Source organism: Trachypithecus francoisi, unplaced genomic scaffold (genome assembly GCF_009764315.1).
Source record: "Trachypithecus francoisi isolate TF-2019V2 unplaced genomic scaffold, Tfra_2.0 Contig01705, whole genome shotgun sequence".
NCBI lineage: Eukaryota > Metazoa > Chordata > Mammalia > Primates > Cercopithecidae > Trachypithecus > Trachypithecus francoisi.
Genome location: NW_022681450.1, coordinates 35,965 through 49,387, shown reverse-complemented (window position 1 = coordinate 49,387; position 13,423 = coordinate 35,965). Strand labels below are relative to the sequence as shown.

The following is a 13,423-nucleotide window of genomic DNA, read 5'->3' as shown; positions in this document are numbered from 1 at the left end:
ATAACCACTGTTAGTCACCTCCCAAACCATAGATTTGTCACTGACACAGAAGCCAGCACACAAACAAGATGAAGTATTTGTACAGTACAAAGTAATCTCTGATGCCCCTAAAAGCCAGAGGTCAGGTAACACAACGGAAAACAGAGCAGAGTTTTAGACCTGAAAGGAATCCATTCACGTACAACTCTTGGGGTTCCATGTGGAAAAACAGAGAATCCTCCCAAACAGAAAAGTCTGTGGTATCTTTCCTGTTTTTCCTAAGTGGTCACAAGCTGTTCAGAATTCTTTCGGTCCCCTCATGTGGCATCAAGGGTAGCAAGAGGGAGACAAAGAGAGGAATGAATAAAAGAACAATTGTTAAGAAAGGAACAGAGAGGCCGGGCGTGGTGGCTCAAGCTTGTAATCCCAGCACTTTGGGAGGCCGAGACGGGCGGATCACGAGGTCAGGAGATCGAGACCATCCTAGCTAATACGGTGAAACCCCGTCTCTACTAAAAAAATACAAAAAACTAGCCGGGCGTGGTGGCGGGCGTCTGTAGTCCCAGCTACTCGGGAGGCTGAGGCAGGAGAATGGCGTAAACCCGGGGGGCGGAGCTTGCAGTGAGCTGAGATCCGGCCACTGCACTCCAGCCTGGGCGACAGAGCGAGACTCTGTCTCAAAAAAAAGAAAAAAAAGAAAGGAACAGAGAGACTAAGCGCATGATTTAAAATGATTCCAGTCACCTGATAAAAAAAAAAAATTCAAGAAACAAATAAGAAAAGGAGAAAAGTGAAGCAGCTTAATTGTCTGGGGTAAATACCCAAGATTTATTGTCTCATGGCCACAGAAACTAGGTTCACAGTGGAAGTTTAATAGGTGAAAGAAAGAAGAGCTCTCTGCAGCAGAGAGCGGTCCTGGAGAAATGGGTTGCTGCTTCTGTGGTGAAATGCAGCAGGTTTTATAGATGAGCTTGAGGAGGTGGTGTCTGATTTACAAAGGGCATGAGAGATTAGTCAGACCAGGTGTTCCATTTGCATAAGGTGCAAAAAACTGGTTAGGTCTAGGTGTACTATTTGCATAGGGTGTGAACATCTGGCTTCCCCCACCCTAATCTTTTATTATGCAGATAGGTTTTCTACCTGGCTGGCACCATGTTGCCAGTTTCTTTACTGTACATGTGGTGACTAAGAAAAGGAAAGATGGAGCCTCCATGTTGAACATGTCTGGCTGCTGCTGCCGCCCCCCACCCCACCCACTGCCCCGCCGTGGTAGCTCCTTTCTGTTGGCACAGCTGCTGGCATTCACCTGTGCAAGATTCCAGCTTGCTTATCTATTTCTGCAGTTCGATTTTTTAGGCTGCTCTTTGTTAGAAAAGAAATGTTTTGGGGGCTGCTTTTTTATTAAAAGGGAAATTTCACCAAGGACTCTGTTGCTCTTACTATCTGCCTAAGTACTTTCTTTCTATCTCCTGTATCATATTTCCCCCCTCAGAAGTAGTAACCCTAACTGCTGTTAAGGGGTGTTGGACAATGACTCTTTCTGGCTACTTCCTGCTGAAAAGGGGTGTAGTGTGGGAAACAACAGTTAAGTCTCCTCCTGAGGTCAATCTAAGGGTCCTCAGAAGAGATGCATGTCCATGTGTGGTTCCATTGTGTGCAGCACCATTTGGAGTTTAATAGCTTCTAGGTGAGAAGAGATAAATGTTACAAGATGGTTTAGGTATAGAGTTTGAATATGAGTATTAAGATTACCATTGGTAGTGGGGGTACTATAGGTCACAACCATGACAGTAGAGTTTGATACTTGTCAACTGTTCTGATGGGTTGTAATACTGATTTCCTCCATCAGGTGTCACTGCACCTTACCAGAAGCGTTAATATAGAAGCAACTTTCTTTTTATTTTTTTCTTTTTGAATAAGTGGCATTGGATTGGGTGTCGAGAGTAACTTTAGTGTTAACTTTGGCTAAATATTTTCTGTAATTATTAGTCCTGCTATAAAGATGATAATTAGGTAGAATGTTACAGCAATTAGAATTTTCCATCCAGTATTTCACATTGTGAGTGCCACAGTGTATAGTCATGCTGCAAATAGTAGAGTGAGTATAACAATTTCTGCAAGGGTGGTGTAGTAAATAATTTCCATCTAAAATTTTGCTCCCCAAGATAGAGAATTTCCCTTTTGGGCGTCTATGAAATTACAAATGTGATCCCATAGATAATCAAAATCTCCCTGCAAGTATGTGTCAAAAAGAAGTTCTAATATCTGGAGGCGAATCTTGAGAGGAAAGGTAGAAATGACAAAGTATCTGGTGAGGTAGGGGTGGGACTGAGGAGGATGAGTAGCCCTCACTCACTTATCTTTTATGATTTTCAGCTTAAGTTCTTCTATCTCTTCACATTGATACCTGGGACATTCCTCTAGGCTGTCAGGGGTTGCTCCCTCAGCTTTCCAGACTTTGACTCGAGTGTCACGTATCCAGGATTCAATACCTGTAACTTTTACCACTGAGGGTATTGAAAGAAGAACAGTGTAAGTTTCTTCCCAGCTTGAGCTTAGGGAAGGAGAGAGACAAGGGAGAGCTTTCCTAATACCAAATCTCCTGGGTTAAATAAAGGTGATCTTATTTTCTGGAGTTGGGCTTCTGCTAGTTGTGTTAATTTCTGTTGAAAGTGAGCCAGAGAGGTTACATGTTTAATCAATTCAAAGGTTTAATAGAAAGTCATTGGTAAGGCTGGGCGTGGTGGCTCATGCCTGTAATCCCAGCACTTTGGGGGGCTGAGGCGGGTGGATCACCTGAGGTCAGGAGTTTGAGACCAGCCTGACCAACATGGTGAAACCCTGTCTCTACTAAAAATAAAAAAAAAAAATAACCGCGTGAGGTGGCAGGCACCTGTAATCCCAGCTACTTGGGAGGCTGAGGCAGGAGAATGGCTTGAACCCAGGAGGCAGAGGTTGCAGTGAGTGGAGATTGTGCCACTCCAGTCTGGGTGACAAGAGCAAAACTGTCTCAAAAAAAAAAAAAAAGTCATTGGTAAGGAAAGGTCATCCATACAGCATTTCGAAAGGGCTTAGGCCTAACTTTGAAAAGGTATTTCTTACCCACAGTAAAGCCATGGGAAGAAGAGCAACCCAAGGAAAGTGAGTTTCTTGGAATCATTTTCTGAGGTGTCTTTTGATAATATCATTTGTCTTTTCTACCTTTCCTGAGAACAGGAGTCTCCAAGCACAATGGAGATGACACTATATGCCTAATGCCTTTGAGATCCCCTGTGTGATGGCTGCCTTAAATGAGGGGCCACTGTCAATTTTGAGGTACTTAGGTAGACCAAAGCAGGGAGACTTTTTTTTATTAGCTAACACTTTTATTACCTCAGAGGCCTTTTCTGTAAGGCATAGAAATGCTTCAACCTAGTTAGTGAAAGTATCTACCTGTACCAGAAGGTATTGGATGCCCTTCATCTTTGGCATGTGGGTGAAGTCTATCTGCCAGTACTCCCCTGGATAGCTTCTCATCCTTTAAGTTTGAGGAGGAAGAAGCCACCTGTTGGAATTATTTTTAAGACAGACTTCTCAAGCATGAACAACCTGCTCAACTGCTTTTAATAAGTTCTCTCCTGAAAACAATCACTGGGCACACAGTTTTGTCATTTCTCAAGTGAAAATCTTGGTGAAAGATATTAAGGGTGTTCCACTGCCTAGAGTCTGGCAAGTGGAGTTTGCCATCCTCTGACTATTGCCATCCTGAGGGCTGGAAAGTGTACCCTTGAGAGATGGCCCAATCTATCTCTGCAGGGGAGTACTGAGGCTTAGTTTTTCTTATGAAGCCTTCCCAGATTAGAGAGCCTTTTAGTGTGTTAAGATCCTGAGGCTTTCTTGCCATTGACTTGGCTACCTGATCAGCTAACTTGTTTCCTTTGGCTAAGTCATCTGTTCCCTTCTGGTGTCCTTTACAATGCATTACTGCTACCTCTTGTGGAAGGAAAACTGAGGATAATAACCTGTTAATTTCCCGATGGTATTTTATATGAGATCCATTAGTGGTAAGACTCTTTCCTTCCAAATTGCAGCATGAGCATGGAGAACTAAGAAAGCATACTTGGAGTCAGTGTAAATGTTAGCTACCTTTCCTTTGCTTAATTCAAGTGTTCTTGTAAGAGCTATCAGTTCAGCTGGTTGAGCATTTGTGCCTGGAGAGAGGAGCCCACTTTCAGTAATATCATTCAGAGTGATTATGGCATATCCTGCCTTATGGACTCTGCTTTGCAAAGAAACTTCCATCTGTGAAGAGGATCCAGTTTGGATTTTCTAGAGGAGGTTCCCTGAGATCCTCCCTGGCTATGCAGGTCTATACGACAACTTCTTCATAGTCATGTTCAGGTTCCTCGGGGAGGAAAGTGGCTAGGTTTAGGTGAGAACAAGCTTTCAATTGGATTGTAGACCTTTCTATTAGCAGAGCATAATATTTAAGGAGCCAGCTATCTGTTAGCTAAAGGCTTCCCCTAGAAGACAGCAGTCTTGTTACATTATGTGGGGGTATAAAGAGTTAAGCCATTTCCAAGGGTTAATTTGGTGGCCTTCAATACCAGTAGGGCCACTGTGGCAACTGCTCGGAGGCATGCTGGCCATTCTTTAGCCATCAAATCAAGTTCCTTGCTCAGGTAGCCCACTGGCTGTTGAGCTGGTCCTTGGGCTTGAGTTAAAACTCCCAGGGCCATTCCCTGCATTTCTGAAACATAAAGATCGGAGGCCTTTCCTATGGGAAAGCTGAGGGATGGTGCCTTAAGTAAGGCTTGTTTTAGCTGGTTGAAGACCTTTTGAGCTTCAGGTTCCCAGGTTAGAAAATGAGTTTTAGCTACTTGAGTTTCTTTTATTAGGTGGTATAAGGGATGTTCTATCTCACCATTCTCAGGTATCGATAGTCTGCAAAATCCTGTAATGCCCCAAAATCCTTAGTTGCTTGAGGGTTTTAGGGAGGGGGAAAAAGGAAATGGACTTAATCCTTTCTTCCTCTAATGCTCTGGTCCTTTCAGACAATATTAAGCCTAGGTACTTCACTGAGGTTTGGCAAAGCTGGGTCCTGGATTTTGAAACCTTATCTTCTCTGTCTGCTAAGAAATTAAGAAGAGTTTTCAGTACCTTCCTGAGAAGCTTCCTCAGTTGCAGCACAGAGGAGCATATCACCCATATATTGCAAGACCCTGACCTGAGGATGGGACAACTCAGAGAGGTCCTTTGACAGTGCCTGTCAAAAGAAGTGAGGACTATCTCAAAATCCCTGAGGCAGCACCATCCATGTTAACTGGGTGGTCTGGCCAGAGGGATCTTCAAAGGCAAACAAGTATTGAGAGTGAGGATGTCATGGTATAAAGAAAAAGCCATCCTTTATATCTAGGATTGTGAACAATTTAGTTCCCCCAGGTATTTGAGTTAGCAAGATATAGGGATTAGGGACCACAGGATGAATTGGGACTATGACCTTATTAACGAGGCAGAGGTCCTGAACTAGTGTCCATTCCCCTTTTAGTTTTTGCATTTCTAATATTGGGGTGTCACAGGGGCTGTTATAGGGTTTGAGGAGGACTCAACCTATTCTTCCTTGAACTGCCCACGCTTCTGGGTTAGTATTAGCTTCCACTGGGGGAGACAAAGTATTTATCCTGGGGCTATAAGGATGTTGGCCCCTACGTGAGTAAAAATATTTCTACTTAATAAAGCAGTGGAACTTTCAGACATACTTAAGAAGGCATGTATAAATAATAGGTCTCCCACTCTACAACTAAGGGGTTGAGAAAACCATCAGGTTAGAACCTTTCCTGAGATGTCTATCACAGTCATGCTACAGGAAGAGGGGAGGCCTGGATTAGAGAGGAGAGAGGCTGGCTCCAGTGTCCAGAAGGAGGTCCACCCTTCTTTTAATTTCCAATATCACCTGGGGTTCCTGTGCAGTAATGGAAGCTTGAGCTGCTGGAGCCAAGGGTTTGAATCCTGGGACCCATCGGTCCCATTGGACCATCTGTGAAACTGATTCTCATCTGAGTGACCTCCATCTCCAGGGGCAGTCTGATGGAATGGGCGCTGTCCAGGTTCCTGCCCTCTCTGGAAGCTTGATAATGAGGAACCCTGATGTGTTACTACGGAGGAGGCTGTGGGAAAAAGCTGTTTCTCAGGGCTGCCTGGATCACAAGGTGGGGGCATTTTTGACTTGGCTGGACCTGTGAATTACGGGAATTCTGCTCCATGTCAGCAACCAGCTCTTTCAACTTGTGTTCCTCTTTGTAGCTGATTCTCTTGCCTGATTCCTGAGCCTGTTCTAGAGTCCTCCTCACAATGCCTGATGGTCAGGGCTGTGTGTGGAGACCTAATGAAGGGTCTTGTGTGCTCACACAGAGTGTCCAGAGGACAGGCTTCATGACCTCCCCTGCCCCAACCCCACAACAAGATCTAGATAGTGGGCTGGATCAGATAAAGTCAGAATCCCCAGCAAGGGTGTGTTTCCTGGCAGTGCTGACGTCTATACCCCAGATTAACTCTCAGTGTCTTTGCAAATACATTTATGTTTTGTATGCATTGTTGGCTGGGCAGTCTCATGTCTCTAAATTCTTGTATCACTCTGTGGATAAGGTAATAAAGAGTCTGCATGTAAGTATATAAAAGCTATCTGATCAGGGTGGGTATGTTTTACATAGTGAATTTGTTTTTCAGCAAAGATGTTTCAAAAAGTTATGACAGAGTGTATATACAGACGCACATGCATATTTATATATGTTAGATGTTAATATATATTTATATAAATTTAATATATGTATAAATATTTGTATAAATATACATATATTTATATATAATGTGCCATTGTAACCACTATAAAATGTGCAATCAAATAAAATTAACCACACACACAGTGTTACATTACCATCACCACTATTTATCCTAGAAAATTTTTATCATTTTAAACTAAAGGTCTTTATCTTTTAAGTAATAGCTCCCTATTTTTTCCACCCTAGACCTTGATAATCTCTAGTCTACTCTCTGTCTCTATGAATTTACCTGTTCTTGATGTTTCATATAAATGGAATCATACACATATGTCATTTTGCTTCTGGCATATTTCACTTACCATAATGTTTTCAAGGTCTATGAATGTTCCAATGTGTGTCAGAGTTTTGTTCCTCTTTATGGCAGATTAACATTCTGTCGTATGTGTCACCACATTTGTTTATTCATGTGTTAATGAGCACTTGGATTGTTTTCACACTTTATTTTTGTGAGTAATGCTGCAATCAACATTCCCATGTAAGTACCTGTTTGAGTCCCTGGATTCAATTCTTTGGGTATATACCTAGGAATGGATGCTGTTTCATATGAGAATTCTATGATTAGCTTCTTGAGGAACAGCACAACTGTTTCTCCTAGTGGCTGTACCTTTTTATAATCTCACCAGCAATGTATGAGGATTCCAAATTCTACATAAGGCTTTCACTTGTTATTTAACATTTTAAAAGAATGGTAGCCATATTTGTAGGTGTAGTGTGGGATCTCATTGTGGTTTTGACTTTGTATTTTCCTAATGACTAATGATGTTGAGTTTCTTTTCATGTCCCTCTTGATGATTTGCATATCTTCTTTGAAGAAATGTCTATTTGAGTCCTTTGCCCATTTATATAAATTGGGTGGTTTGTCTTTTTGTTATTGAGTTGTAGCAGTTCTTTATATATTGTGGGCATGAAACCATTGTCTATGTGATTTGCAACTATTATGTCTCATTCTGTGTTTGGTCTTTTTATTTTCTTGATAATATCCTTTGATGCACGAAAGGCTTGCATCTTTAGCCCAGTTTATCTGTTTTTCCTTTTTGTTTGTCATGCTTTTGGGTCATACCTGAGAATGCATTGCACATTTGAGGTCATTAAGTTTTACCCCTATGTCTCTTTCTTTTGTTTTTCCAAACAATTGCATTTATTATAAACAAGAGTACAGACCGTAGACTCAGAAACACAGCAGATTCGAAGCTAAGACAGCTCTGGTGAAACACTAATAGAGGGAGGAGGAACACTGAAGTATTCATGTCTGGGCCAGAGCTACCATCCATGGTCCCACACCCCACCTTTGGTCCAGATGGCCCCTTGGCCCAGGTGTCCCTGCTGCCAGAACACCCTGGACTGGGGTAAGGAGTTGGATATTCCATGAGGTTGGTGTCAGGGGAAGCAGGGACTCACAGTTGCCAGGTTGTCCGTCTCCTCTGAACCAATTTCCCTCCACAACCCTGGGATTTCAGTCTCATATCAACTATCATGTTTTAAAACAGAAAACAGGCAAAATGTTTGGCTAAAATAAAATGAAAACACTGCAGGGAAGGGACCTGAGTGTACTGGTGGACAGGAGCCCTGCTCACCTGTGGGAAGGGCAGGGCCAGCAAGGGCAGCAGAGCTCCCTGTGGGCAGCTAAGCTGTGTGTGGATGTGGCCCTCCGGGTGGTCCCAGGAAAGATGCAGGCACAGGGGACAGTCCAGGCAGACAGCTGTCAGGTGAGTAGGGCTCTGCCTGAGGTGTTCTGGCATCAGGGGGCTGCCTGACCCCCAACAGGCATGACACAGGCTCCAGGGAGCAATGGGACATCTGCCTAAAGGATCAAAGCCCAACTTGGTCAGATCCCAAGCTTTGCCTGCGTCACCTCGAGCAGCAACTGGCTATGCTGCCGAAACCGGGACACATCTGCATCATACAGAAAGCCGCACCATCCTGGTGAGACAGGCCATACTTGGTCACCTTAGGGTAAGCTGGAGAAGAACTCCAGATGTGCCCTGGAGAAACCCCTACCTCTCAGGGGCCACCTGACAGAGTGCCCCCACCACCCCATTCTTTGAGTTTGGCTTGAGATTTTAGGAAGCATAATTTCAGGTGAGGAAGAGAACGAAGTCTGGTCCCAGCCCACTCTGGCAAGGATTGTTCCCCACCTCCTCAGCATCAGAGGAACCCACATATACAGGCAACACACCCACAGCACGCCTGGGCCATAAGGAACCGTGCCTGCACACCACTCACACACAACAAAACCAAGTGGCAGCCAGAGAGGCCGGGGGATGCTCAGAGGGCCACCTTCAGGGCATTCATGTAGGCTGGGTTGTAAGGAGGCTGGCTGGCAGGGTAGGGCACGGTTGCTCCTCCAGCCAGGGTCTCATGGTAGGCTGCCGGGCCCATGGGCTGGGCCGGGTAAGATGGTGGGTACTGCATTGGGTAGGGTGCTGCTGGCATCCCTGGCTGAGGCGGCATGGTGTGGTAGCCCTGGTAGCTTGGTCCAGGGTAGCTGGGCGGCACACTTGGAGGCTGAGGATAAGGGGTGTGCACCACAGTGGTGGATGTGGTGGTGGTGACAACTGGATGTGGTGGTCAGCGGCAGGTCTTGTATAGGCAGCAGCAGGAGCAGGTGAAGCAGATGATGATAGTGATGACAGACAGCACAAAGATGGTCAGGCCAACGGTCAAGATTGCTCCGAACCCCATGTTAGCCTCTGTCTTCACCCAGAGGCCTCCTGTACCCCTGGGCTTCCCCTCTTCCCATCGTGGGCCACTCAGATTCAACTTCCTCCCCTTTCGGAGAAAAGGAAAGCAAATCTACTCCATATGATGTCGGGCACAGGAAGCACCTCCTATGTCTCTTTCTAATATATTTTTATGGTTATAGATCTTATAATTAACTCACTGATCTATTTTTAGATACTCGTTTGATATGGTTGGAAGCATAGTTCTCTAAGTTTATTGTTTTGCATGTGGTTATCTAATTGTTTTCGCACCGTTATTTGAGAGGATGATTGTTCCTCCATTAAATTATCTTGACACCCTTATGCAAGAGCAATGAACTATAAGGGTGAAGATTTATTTCTGGACTCTCAATTCTATCCCTTTGGTCCCTATTTGTATTCTTATGCCAGCAGCTTCTGTTTTTAATAGTTGTAATGTTTTGTGAAATTTCAAATAAGAAAGTTCAAGTTCTGCAATTTGTTTTGGCAAAATTGTTTTGGCTATTTCAAGGGTACTTTTTTGAAAAGCAAGGAGGTCAATGTTTTGCAACTGGAAAAGCCTTTTCTGTGTTCTTTCAGCAGGAAATTTTGCTGTCTAGGGATCTTTTCAGGAACTTTATCAAAGTAGGTAAATTATCACCACTTCCTTTGCTGAGGTACTGTGTTAAAATGTGTGTTGCCTCCCGTTGAGGAATTGAGAGACCCTGGAAGCACTTGCCTATGTGGTGAGGGACAGTGAGCTCCTTAATGAGGGGCACAGAAGACATTGCTTTGGGACACAATGTTGTCAGTGGAGCTGTGTGCATCTGTACTTCTTTATTTTTTTTACAAGTTGCATCGCTGCTGGACATATTAGATATTGAAATCTTTGTTCATTCTCTTGGTTCTGTGTTGGCTGACCTGTCAGCTGGAGCTGGAGGACGTGCCTGGCAGGGGAGTGACCCCCATGGGAAAGAGCAGGGCTCAGCAGAGTGGCAGCAGCCAGGACCCAGAGAAGCCAGAGAGGTTTGACTCTTAGAAGCCAAAGACCAGCAGGTGGGTGTCCTCAGGGGAAAATGGACTGCACTGGCACCCATTGCAGTTGACTGGAAAAAGGTTAGAGGCTTTGGATATTCCATTTTCTCTCTCAGCTCTTCAGCAGAAGATTTGGGCCCTGGGCTGGCACTGTCCTGCAGCAGGGGCAGGGTGGACAGGAATGGCTGCATATCAGGCCTAATTCCTTGTCATCCTCTCAGGCATTGCCACTGAAGATGGAGAATTTTGTTCAGAGGCCCAGCCTGGGCACATGGGAGGAACCACCTTATTAAAATTAAGAAAACAGTATGCATGCTTTATTCTTCTAGAATAATTATTAATGTCATGTTTTACAATGTATCTCTTAAAGGAATGGTGAGAATCATCTACATAATGCATGTTTTAAGTGATCTTTTCTATGATTGCAGCTTTCATATGTTCTTATAGAAACCATTTCCTTTGGGAACACACAGCACACAGGCAGTATCTCTGTGTTCATTTCTACTGGGAAATCTTTATGCAAGGTGGAGAGAGTCAGATTTCCTAATGAGAGAGGGAAAGCATCTGTCTACCAGAAAAAGTGTCCAAATGCTGCTGGTAATGATCATAGGGCTGCAGGTGGAGGTCAGTTTAAGGAGGTGTCAGGGAAAGTAATTTTGAGAGTCTTCTTTTTTTTTACAAAATCATGGGCAGAGGCCACCACCTGGACCCACCACATATTGGAATGGATGAGGGACATAAATAGAGCTCAGTAAATTAAGAATGAAATACAAGAGTGGGCAAGAGGTTTGAGAGGTCAACGGTGTGAGAGGTGAATGGGTGCATGATGAGACTGTTCGAAACATCTTCTTTCTCCCTAATAAGAGAGCATTTAGTCCCCTGAGCCAGTGTCCAGGCCAGGGGGAGCAGGATGTTGTCAGCTCTCCTGGCCAAAAGTGAGACTCCAGCAGTGTCCAGTTACTTGGTCCAGTTTGGGATTTGTTCATATTTTAAAAATGACCCGACAGTATATAATTTTGAAAATATACAAAAATCCCTATACTACTATTCATAGGTAGCCAAGATGGCCCTAAGATGGTGAGAGAATCAGAATGGGATTTAGGTTTATGTTGTGTATTTTTTCTCCCAATATCTACAGAATTCCCTACATCCCACTTTTTAAAGTAACCCAGTGAGTGTCATTCCCTTTCACAGTTACAGACATTTCCAGTTCATGGTTACAGACCCTTGGAAAACCCATACCCTTTCTGCTGTGAGGTACAGGCAGCCATGTGGCATCACCTCTAAACATGCCTTCTGGGACATCAAATTGCTGATTAAGTAAAAGTCATTTCAATAGCTATTGAAGACCTCTATTTTACCCGTCTCACACTTGTAATTCTACCAAGAGGTGATGGATTTTAGTGGTGATTTGCTTTTATAGATTAGTGTAGATTAATGCTTCTGCCAGGGGCAGTTTTTTCACTGGGAAAAGCATTTGGCAAAGTCTGGAGACATTTCTGGCTGTCAGAGCTGGGGGAGGGAGTCCTGCTGGCCTTGATTGGGTAGAGTCCCCAGATAGTGTTGAACATTCTAGAGCTCACAGAGCCCCACCCGCATGACCACTACAAAGTTCAATGCTGAGGAGTGGAGAGCCCTGATGTGCATCCCCTAACTTCCCTGGAGCTTTTTACCTTCTCCTTCCATCAGTTTCTACCACTTTCTCACCTCAGCTTACTCCTTGAACCTGAATGCCCTCCACTTGAACTTGCCCTTAGTTTAAGACCTGCTGTAATCTCTTGACTTCCTTGGCCCCTTTCTGATCCTTAGCAAGGTGTCCTCTAGAGGGCACCCTCACCTTTCCTGGAGCTTTCCAGGATCCAGATGCCCCTGCCTTGTGTGGGCACCAGAGATATGACCTTGTGCCTGTGTCCCTAAAGGTCCTGGCACTCGAGACCTTTGTGTGAGAGCAACTGAGGTGATATTACCCTCCCCTACTTTTCTTGGAACATAAAAATATGTGCAAACTTTGTAGAGTAAAATTTCTTAATGCATGTGAAAATTTAAAAAATATATATTTTTGCCTCCCAAACGTTACTGGGAAAAATGTATCACAGTCCCAGTCATAAAAATGACACCTAATCAGGGTTATTCACTGTATTGTTTGTTTAACAGCAAAATATTGGGGACAACCTAGACTTTCACCAGCACAATGCTAATTAAACAGGTTACCTTATATCTACACAATAGAATATGATGCAGCTGCATAAAAAGTATAGAATCTTTCAGGTATTCACATGGAAACACCTCCATGTTCTATTTTAGTAATAGCATCTAAATATCACAGAATAAGATGCAGTTTTTGTACTAGATCTGACCTTAGAACATTATTTTTACGTTTTTTTTTTTTTTTTTTTAAATTTAAAGAGAGAGGGTCTCACTCTCATACCCAGGCTGAAGTGCAATGGCGAGATCATAATTGACTGCAGCCTCAACCTTGTGAGCTCAAGTGATCCTCCTGCCTCAGCCTCCTGAGTAGCTGGAATCATAGGCAGGTGCCACCATGCCTAGCTAATTTTTTGTGTTTGTTTCTGTAGAGATGGGGTTTTACCCAGGCTGGTGAAACCCCAGGCTGGTCTCAAACTTCTGGGCTCAAGTGATCTGCCCACTTACATTCCCAAAATGCTGGAATTACAAGCAAGTGTCATCACACCTGATTCTGCCTTTTTTTTTTTTTAAATTGGACTGCAGTCTACTCATTCATCTCTTTCCTCATCAGGTGATTTCTATTTTTTCCTCTATTTCTCCACCATATATCCATACCAAAATCCAGATGTATTTGCTTTTGTTTAGAATTAGATTTTTTTTTTTAAAGAGAAGTCCTAGGAATGGTCTCCTAGCTGATTTTCAGGATTCTCATCTTCACTGTCTAAG

At 43.7% G+C, this 13,423-nt stretch overlaps 1 long non-coding RNA gene and 1 pseudogene across 4 annotated transcripts in view; one reads left to right on the top strand and one right to left on the bottom strand.

Annotated features, from left to right (window-relative positions):
• The window catches only part of LOC117075302, a 36,701-nt gene that overhangs the window by 16,688 nt on the left and 6,590 nt on the right, over positions 1-13,423 (top strand). The window contains exons 3-5 of one of the 3 annotated variants that reach the window (XR_004433945.1): positions 6,036-6,167; positions 10,404-10,531; positions 10,627-10,898. The exons of 1 other annotated variant lie outside the window; for it this stretch is intronic. This is a non-coding gene — a long non-coding RNA (uncharacterized LOC117075302). Of the gene's footprint in view, positions 1-6,035; positions 6,168-10,403; positions 10,532-10,626; positions 10,899-13,423 lie in introns of those variants that run through there. One more of the 3 variants, XR_004433949.1, reaches the window with a different exon arrangement.
• LOC117075292 lies at positions 8,655-9,616 on the bottom strand (annotated as a pseudogene). Its single transcript, XR_004433944.1, has one exon. The product of XR_004433944.1 is annotated as a protein shisa-5-like (transcript).